Here is a 10,504-nt window from a genome sequence, read left to right as displayed (position 1 = left end):
TGAATGTGTTTTATAGATAAGTTTAACATTTAAATCAGTGGACTTAAAGTAAAACAGATTGCTCTTCGTACTGTGGATGGGCCTCAACCAATCAGTTGAAGGCCTAAATAGAATAAAGAATCATCTCCCTGAGAAAAAAGGATGTTTTCCATCAAATTTCCCTTGGGATTGAACTGCAACTCTTCTCTGAGTCTCCTGCTAGCCTACTCCATCAGATTTTGAAATTACCAAGCCTCCATTGTGTGAACCAATTTCTCAAAGTAAATCCCTCTTACTCTCTCTATATATATACCTAGGGCAGTTCTGTTTCTATGGAGAACACTGAGAAATACAGAATTTGATATCAAGAAGTGAAGTGCTATTGTAACAAATACCTAAAACTTTGGAAGTGACTATGGAAGTGGCTAGAAGAGTTTTGAAGTACATGTTAGAAAACATAGATTGTATCTAAAAGATTGTTGGGAGAAATATGGACAGTAAGGTGTTTCTGGTGAGACCTCAGAAGGAAATGAGGAGCATGTTATTTGACATTGGAGGAAAGGTGACACTGTTATAAGGTGGCAAAGAACCTGGCTGAATCACCTTCTAATGTTTGGTGGAAGGTTGAATTTGTAAATGGTGAACTAAGATATTTAGCTGAGACTATTTGTAAGTAAAGCATTGAAAATGTGATTTGATAGTCCTTGAGCCTTATAGTCTAATGGAATTTTCCCTGATATGTTTTGGTCTTGATTGGGACCCCAGAGCCCTATCTTCTTTCTTATTTCTCCCTTTGAAGTGAGAATGTCTATCCTATGCTTGTACCACCATTATATTTTGCAAGCACATTACTTGTCTGGTTTCACAAGATCACAGCTGGAGAGGAATTTCTGCCTCAGGATGATTCGTCTTTTGAGTCTGACTCACCCTTGATTTAGATGATATTTGCATGATATTTGGGATTTAGAGCTGATGCTATAATGGGCTAAGATTTTGAGGCTTTTGATATAGGGGTGAATATATATTGATTGTGAGAAAGACATGGGTTTTGGGAGTACAGAGGGTAAAGTGTTGTGGACTGAATTGTGTCCCCTCTAAATTCATGTTGAAGCCCTACCTCTGAATGTGATTGTATTTGGAGATAGAGACTTTAAGGAGATAATTAAGCTGAGATCATTTGTGTGGGCCCTATAAGAAAAGGAGATTAGGACACGGAAAGAACTGGGAGTGTGTATGCACAGAGAATAGGCCCCTTGAGAACACAGCAAGAAAGCAGCCCTCTGTAGGCCAAGGAGAGAGGCCACAGGGGAAACCAAAACCTGGTGGCACTTTGATCTTGGACTTACAGCCTCTAGAACAGGAGAAAATAAATTTCTGCGCATTAAGCCACACAGTGGGTGGTATTCTGTTATGGCAGTTCCAGGAAATGAATACAGCCACCATCTCTGGCACTTTCCCACAAATTCCAGAAGCATCTCTCTCCCTGCACCCTATCTCCACCTCCTAGTCATGACAAACAAAAATGTCTTCAGATATTGCAAAATATTTTTTTGGGAGACAAAATCATCCTGGGTGAGAACCACTGCTTAACCATACACACAATAAAAATGATAACAGCTTCCTCCTTTTTGAAACCATGATTTGGCACTGGTGACACTATCTTTTTCAGGTCTCTTCCAAACCCTCCTCCTGCTCCTTGAAATGGTTAAATGTAGGTACCCCCGAAGGGTCTCTCTGCTGCCTTCTTTCCTGTTTAATCTATAGTTTTGTCCATTATGTCTTCATGTTTAAAGGGCTGCTTCCAAATACATCGCAGAAGTTTGCAGATAATCTCTCTTATCCTGACCTCTTTCCTGATCCCCAAATGTGAATTCCCACTGGCCAGACTTTCAAACAGTTCTCGAAATCGCCACCTGAATATTCTACCACTGTTACAAACTCAATACACCTAAGACCGAATACAGGACTTCCTCCAGACTGTCCCTTCTGTGTTCCCAATTCAATTACACAGTCCACTTCACTTCGCCTCCAGAACTACTTTTGGGTAACTCAGGATATTATGGTTTAGCATAGAGTCAATTCATTCAAACAGATTTAATGGAATATGATAAGCACAATGATAAAAATATGCAGAGTCCTCTATGGGATTTCAGGGGAGGAAACTTTTATGCAGCCTTGGATGTCAGGGAAAAGTTCCCTAGAGGAGGTGAGGTATGAGCTGAATCTGAAAGGGGAAGCCCAACTTAGGTAAGGAGAGAAGACACAAAGGTATTTCAGGCTGGTAATATAGTACATATAGTAACACTATGTGGAGAGGAATAATAGAAAATACCTAGTTTGATTTTTGCTAATTTAAGTCAGGCAAAGGTGAATATGTCCTAAATATCATGAGTTTGGAACAATATTAATTAATAATAGTTGGACGTAAGGAAATTTTATCAGCATCAAACTCTACTAGTTATTTCAACCAATTTCAGCTCCAAGAAGATTCAATCTTCATCTTAAGGGAGTTCCTGCAGCTCACCATCATTTTAGAAGGCCCATTTTCCCTGAAAGTCTTAAGGGAGCTTTTATTAAGTTTTTTTTTTTTTCTTTTTAAAAATGGCCAATAGACATATGAAAATAATCTCTGCAAATTAAACCACAATGAGATAGCATACCTGTCATAATGACTATCATTAATAAATCAACAGATAATAAGTGTGGGTGAGGATGTGGAGAAAAGGGAACTCTCATGCATTGTTGGTAGGAATGTAAATTGGTACAGCTACTGTGAAAAATAATATAGAGGTTCCTCAAAAAATTAAAAATATAACTACTTTAAGAACTAGAGGTTCCACTTCTGGATATTTATCTGAAGAAATTAAAACACTAATTCAAAAAGATATATGCACCTTTCGTTTTATTGCAGCATTTTTTTTACAATAGCCAAGGTATAGAAGTAACTCAAGTGTCCATCAATAGATGAGTGAATAACAAGTTAGTGGTATCTATATGAATATTTTTCAGTCTCAAAAAGAATTAAATCTTATCATTCCTGACAATGTAGATGGACATAGAGGGTATTACGCTAAGTGAAATAAGTCAGACAGAGAAAGACAAATACCATATTATTTTACTTATATGTGGAATCTAAAGAACAAACAAAACCGAAACAAGACTCATAGATATAGAGAAGAAACTGATGGTTGCCAGGTGGAAGGAGGATTGGAGGCTGGGTGAAAAAAGCAAAGTGGTTGAGAAGTTCAAATTGGCAGTTACAAAATAGTCATGGAAATGTAAAGTACAGCATGGGGAATAGATTCAATAATATTGCAATAACTATGTATGGTGCAAGGTGGGTACTGGAAATATTGGTGGGTCACCCATTATATAAATGTCTAACCATGATATTGTACACCTGAAACTAATATAAAAAATATGGAATGTCAGCTGTAATTAAAAAATAAAAATAAAAATATATAAAAAATAATTTGAGCACCACCTTAGAAACTGGGAGGCAGAGATCCCATTATTTCCCATTTCTTCCTTCTTCAGGAGAAAAGGGGACTGAAGATCAAACTTCCTATTGGGGCATGTGTGGTATGAGGGCGAGAGTTGGATACCTGGATTTTTGTTGACTATTTGAGTACTGGTGGAAACATGATTTTTTTCACTGGTGTTTCTGAAGTGAAGAACTTTTTATTGGTAGGAAAAAAAATAATCTAAAGCAAGCATTTTCATAAATGCCATCTTTAATTTTTTTTATTAATGTGCATTTCAATTATTTTTAAGAGTAGACATTAGCTCATAATGGAAAGTACAGAGAAGAGTGGGTCAATTCTCAAGTCATGAATCGTGACAAGTGAAATTATATGGAGAAAGGAAATCAATCTCACCAAATGGAAAAGGGCAAAGGAGGAGTTGAAGTAAATGAATCATTATCCAGAAGAATTCAATTTCTCCACATTCGTGAGCTAAAATCTGAAAAAGTCCTTGATGCACTATTGGTAATGAAATATTATCAATAGATTTCTAACCAACATTCAGAGACAATGACCCGTTACTGCTTTGCTTTGCTGGGAGAGAAGAATTGAAAGGTTCCAAGGGAGGATCTCTTTATATAATTTTATTTTTTCTCTCATTTATGGCCATGAAACTCTGAAATCGGGTAGAGTTCAGATGAGTCTGTAAATTTTATTTAGATGTCTCAAACATCAAACTGTGCAAAGTTTAGCCCAACTCTGATTTGAATTAGGAGATTGCATTTGAGTCTGAGCATTAGCGCTGATGAGCTGCACTATCTTGGGAGACATATTCATCTTCTTGGAGACCCGTCCTCTTCCAAACACTGAGGCTGTACATCAGCTTCTTTTTAAGTTTGTTTTTCTAAAAATTCTATGAGGTAGGAAGTTACACTGTTCATTTCTCTATTGACTCCATGGATGAATATTCACATTTCCTTAAACAAGGTAATATCTTATTTTTAAATGATTATCTATTAGAAATTGGAAGTAAAAAATAAAGAGGAGGATCCAGAAACCTTACCAAAGCAGACTATCAGGGTAAAAATTACTCCATCTTTTGGAAATCTAAATAGAATTCAAAGATTTGTGTTTTGAATTCTATTTGTGATAACTTCAGAACTTTATCTGTATTAATCAGGCTTCCTCAGAGAAACTGACCCAACAGGATATACATCTATAAAATAAGAAATGGGCTCACGTGTCCTACAATCTCCTGGTCAAGTCATTGAACTGGAGACCCAGGAGAGCCAACGGTGAGGAAGGCTGGAGAGCTGGAGACCCAGGAAGACATGATCCTGTAATAAACGCCCTAATCAGGAAAAAGCTGATGTCCTAATTGAAGGCCATTAGGCAGCAGAATTCTCTTTTACTCAAGTGAATATCAGCCTTTATTTCTTTTCTTTTTTTTTTTTGACAGAAAGAAAATATTGAATTTTATTTAATAGCTGAAAGAGAAAGGCTTTTGTGAAATCAAGAATTTGATCTGTCCCAAAAAGAGGTCAGGCCTTTGTCTGCAGCTCCTAAAAGCCAGAGTGATTATAGTGACTTTTTCAGCCTTTATTTCTATCCAGGCCTTCAAATGATTGAATGAAACCCGCCCACATTATGGTGAGCAGTCTGCTTTACTAAGTCTACCAATTCAAGCGTTAATTAGGTTCAAAAGCACCCTCACAGAAACAGGCAGAATAATGTTAAACCAAATATCTGGGCTCCCCAAGGCCTGTTAACACAAAAAATTAGCCATCACACTATCTAAAGAGTCATAGCTGTTGTATTCTGTATTCTCATTTTATTTTATAGTATATGTGGTTCATATTAGACAGAGAGTTTAATAGGCTATTTCTCAGATTATTCTGGAATCCAGGGTTGGCACCTTACCATCTAAAATGCCTGATGCTGCTATGCGTGTGTTCTCAGTTAAGTTAGTTAATGAGATCCCATTTTCTTGGACGTATTTATATTCCTTGGAGGAATGAAATATGCTCTCTGAGAAATTTTTTTGCTTATCCTAGGATTGCACTCATTATTGTAATCATTATAAAGGAAGAACTGTAAAAATTGAATAGTAGAGTTGTGTCTAAACAACAGCAAATAAAAGGGTCCATGAGCCCAGGGATGAGAGGCCCTTCATTGCGGATCTTTAAGTGACTATTTCAATTCAGAATAGAAGTGAGGGAGGACCGTTCTAGTACCAGAATGAATGAGTTAAGATGGTAAGGAAATAGGAAAGGAGTAGGAAAAAAGAGGGAAGATCAAAAAAGTTAGCTTCTACTTGTCTGTGTAAATTTTTGTGACATTTTTCTTTAAAGTACAGCACTGCTCTGCATTGAGGAAAGTAGGTGCTCTGGTCACCTGAAGCCTGGCCCCTGAGGGTAAAGGTGATTTTCCTGAATGGTCTTTTCTCCTCTTCATCTGCCCACTGCTAGATAGTAGTAAACCGGGCTGTGTTTTGAAGTGCTAAAGTTCATTGAGACACCTAAGAGGTGATTTCAGATTGGGCATATAGGTCTACAGTTAACAAGTAGTCTAAACTGGAGACATGAATTAGTGAGCTATTGGCTTTTAGGAATTGAAACTGTGAGTGTATAACAGATGTTGTGGAGGGTGGGAAGATTGGATAAAGAAAAGAAGACCCAGGGCTTGAATTATACTACTTAAATTCTGGTAAAGTCCCCTTTACCAGACCTTTACTAGGTCTGACCAGGGGACAGATAAAGAGTGGCCGGACAATTGGAGGAAAAGCAGGTATATATATATATATTTTTTACACTCAGAAGCAAAGGAAAGAGCTTGCTTCAGAATGAAAGAATGGTCAATAGCATATAATCTCTCTGAAAGGACAAGGGGGATGAGAACTGATATATCTAAACCATATTTGTTAAAGTGGTTGTCCCTAAAGCCAGCTGTGCTCTGCGTCGATGAATGAGTGGGAAGGAAATAGAGATTAATAATGAAAACTCTCCAGATTATTTAGCTGTGAAGAAAGAAAGAGTAAGGCTATTGGTTGGAAGGGAACAAATGGTTGAGTGAGGATCTTTCAATTAACTAATTAATTAAAAATAAAAGTGACCTTAGTATCATAATTAAGAGCAATGGCTAAATATCTAGTTACAAGAATAGGCTGATGTAAGAGAGAGAGAGAGAGAGAGATAGAGAGAGAGAGAGAGAGAGAGAGAGAGAGAGAGAGAGAGAGAAAATAATCTGTAGTCTATAGCAGGGGTCAGTAAACTTTTTTCTGGGAATATTTTAGGCTTTGCAGGCTGTACTAGTATGTTCTCTGCCATAATTATTAGCTCAGTTACTGTAGACAATGCATACATGAATGAACATGGCTATTTTTCAATAAAACATACATATATAAAAACACAAATTTGAATTTTATGTAATTTTCAAATGTTATGAAATACCATTCTTTTTTTTAAATTTTTTTTCTAATCATGTAAAAATATAAAAACAATTTTTATCTCTGGACCTTACAAAACCAGGTAAGGCCCTAAGCCTGGTCTATAAGATTCCTGAGGAATCTGGGGCTGAGATTTTCAAGGAAGAGGTAGAGGGCATGAGTCTTAAATTGAGGAGAAAGGTTCAAATTCTGGCTTTACTATTTAGTAGGTCTGTTTCCTTAGCTATTCTGAGCCTGGGTTTCTCATGTGGATAATAAAGTAGCTACCTTGCCCTGACTGGTTTGGCTCAGTGGATAGAGTGTCTGCCTGCGGACTGAAGGGTCCCAGGTTCGATTCCAGTCAAGGGCAGGTACCTTGGTTGCAGGCACATCCCCAGTAGGGAGTGTGCAGGAGGTAGCTGAATTGATGTTTCTAACTCTCTATCCCTCTCCCTTCCTCTCTGTAAAAAATCAATAAAATATATTTTAAAAATTAAAAAAAATAAAGTAGCTATCTTGCAGCATGATAGTGAGAAATAATGGGAATAATATGTGTAAGGCCTGACATATCATTTAGCATCATATAGTTGGATGATCTTTTCTTAAATATAAATACAATAACAAATATGTATAAATGTTGATACATTTAATAAACTGTAAATCTTTCATAGAAAAACCAAAGGCAATCTATTTTCCTGATTGATTATGATTATTAGATGTTGAGTTAAAAGTAGAGAAGAGAGTTTTATTTAAAAGTATAATAAATGAATTTCAAGCAATGAACATGAAGATTTTATGAGAAGAAAATATGTAAGTATGTTTATAGTAATTATATATTCATAGAGGAAATATAAATTGAATATATTCTACTTACACAGTTAATCATGTAGAGGAGGGATCAAACAGGAATGCTGGCTTATTTTTATACCCATAGACTAAGAATGATTTTTTCATAACAAAAAAGTGATGCTTGCATTCAGGATGTATATATATATCATCTTATTCTAATTTTCCCAGAACACATGTACAAAGTGAATATGTGTCTCTAACTCTGAATGTCAGGAAATTTCTGACACATATTCCGGCAGGGAAGGGCATTGTGGTAGAACCAAGATGACTGCAAATTCCTGTTGAAAGATGGAGTTTGTTTTCCTCCCCTGAACTGGGGTTGGCCCTATGACTTGCTTTGAGCATTAGTCAGAAGAAGTAATGCTGTGTAACTTCCATGGTTGGGACTCAGAAGACCTGGAGCTTCTTTTGTAGTTTCAGAGCCCTGTCTCTTCTAACCAAGCCATCATATTGTAAGAAGCACAAGTCACATGGAGGGAGCCCCTGGAGGGAAACAGGTCTCGCAGCGCGCCCAGACCCAGCCTGCACTGGCTGCCGGCAGGAGAATGAGCCATCGCGGGGTTTCCCACTTCATTGGGCCTCTCAAGGACTATGTGCCTACCTGATACCATGTTTAGAAGAAGACCTACCTCGTTGAGCCCAGTCCACCCACAGAACCAGAAAAGACAATAAATGTCTTTATTGTTTTAAGCCACTAAGTTTTGATACCAATACTCAGCAATGTGTACTGTATCTAAATCAAGCATTTTAAGAAGATAAAGCAAATACAAAGGAACCAAGGTGGGACCGTGTTTGGCACATTTCCGGAATAGCAGGCAGACCATTGATTAGAGAGGAGTTCTTAAGAGGGAGAATATTCGCCCTGGGAGTCAGAAGCCAGATAATATATGTTTGTATACACCAGGGGTCAGAAAACTATGGCCCACAGGTCCAATCTTGTCTGCTGCTATTTTTGGAAATAATGTTTTTATTAGAACAAAGACACCCATTTATTTATACATTATCGATGGCAGTTTTCATGCTACAATAGCAAATGTAAGTCGCTGCATCAGCAATCGTGTGGAACACCAAGACTAAGTAATTTACTACTTGCATTGCAATGCTTGAGCAGAAATAGAAATGGCTTATGTTTTACCAATACCCTACTGGCTGCTGTGTGGAGAATCAACTAAAGGGGGAAAGACAGGAGCAGGAAGACTACTGAAAAGGCAACAGTCAAAAGAAGACTAAGAAGGATAGAAGTCATGAGAGCTGGTCAAATGCAAGATGTATTTTGAAGGTAGAGTTCACTGGGTTTCAGATTGCTAAGATGTGAGAAAGTTCAAATATGACTCCAAATATTTTTTGGCTTTAGCAACTGATAAAATCAGTCAATAAATCATTGTTTATTAAATTATTGTCAGGGCAGTGATTGGGAGAAATGAATGGTTTGGGTATACTGTATAGCTCTATTTTACGTATTTAGTAAAGAGTAATGAGTGTATGAACCAGTATTTCCATAGAAGGTCTGAGCAAAGCAACATCACTTTATTTTATGTTATTAGAGAAACACATTTTGCTGTCACTATTGTTCAGTATTTACTGGCTGGAACTGAGTATTCATTTGTTGACGCATTCACTGAAAACGGTCCAACACGTATCCGGACAAGCTACCATTAGAGTTTCTTGTCAGCACTCAGCCTACTTGGAAGTGCCTCTAGGTCTGGTGGCCTGTTGTCATGTTACTAGGTGGGAAGCCATGAATAGTTTAGTCTGATGTCTTTCTTGGGAGTGATTTACCAATTCTTAACCCTAGATGGATGCTTAATCACTCTAAGGAATCTTCTCCTTTGTATAGGAATCATCTCTTATACTCAGAGGGAATCGGGGGAGGGAGGATCGTTTAAAAACAACTGCAAATGGAGGCTCAACAAGGGAGGAGCTAGCTCCCTGGGAACACTGGCGGTGACCCATATCAGCATCACAGAAGAGGGACACCAGCAGGGGGCTCTCTGTGTCTGTCTCTCCTGCAGTCCAGATACGGAAAAAGCCGACATGGAAAAAGAAAACTCATCGAGCAAGCCACCATTTCCTACGGAAAAGCACCTTCCTGGGGCGTGTGAGCTGTAGCCGTCACTTCCAAATCCGGTGACTTACTAGTTTGAACACCAAAGCGTGTGGCCTGGCTCCTCTCGGGAAACGGGAACCTGTGAACAGGGAGAGACTCCACCGTGATCAGTGGAAGCAACTTGTTCCTGTTCACAGTGAACCCTCCAGTTTCCGGCAGCTTCCCTGTCCTCCTTTATTTTTTATTTATTTTTAATATATTTTATTGATTCTTTACAGAGAGGAAGGGAGAGGGATAGAGAGTTAGAAACATCGATGAGAGAGAAACATCGATCAGCTGCCTCCTGCACACCCCGCACTGGGGATGTGCCCGCAACCCAGGTACATGTCCTTGACTGGAATCGAACCTGGGACCCTTCAGTCCGCAGGCCATCGCTCTATCCACTGAGCCACACCGGTCAGGGCTTCCCTGTTCTCCTTTAAAAAAATTGGCTCACAAATGTTGTTCCAGTTGAATCCCACGAAAGCGACAAGATGTTGTTGAAAAGTGTCCACTCAGCACCCTCCTCTCTGATAGAGGAGTTCTCATTTCTCTCCTGTCAGGGTTGTGTGAGAATTTTTCCTTTATTTATTTATTTTTTTGTCAAGGGCTTGTTTGATCTCTTTAGGGAAGAGCAGAGGTACAGACAAGACCTGGACAGACAGGGACGACATTTTCTGGGGACGATGCATAAGGAGAAGG

This window comes from Myotis myotis, unplaced genomic scaffold (genome assembly GCF_014108235.1).
Source record: "Myotis myotis isolate mMyoMyo1 unplaced genomic scaffold, mMyoMyo1.p scaffold_m19_p_3, whole genome shotgun sequence".
In the NCBI taxonomy this organism is placed as follows: Eukaryota; Metazoa; Chordata; class Mammalia; order Chiroptera; family Vespertilionidae; genus Myotis; species Myotis myotis.
Note: the sequence above shows the minus strand (reverse complement) of the source record.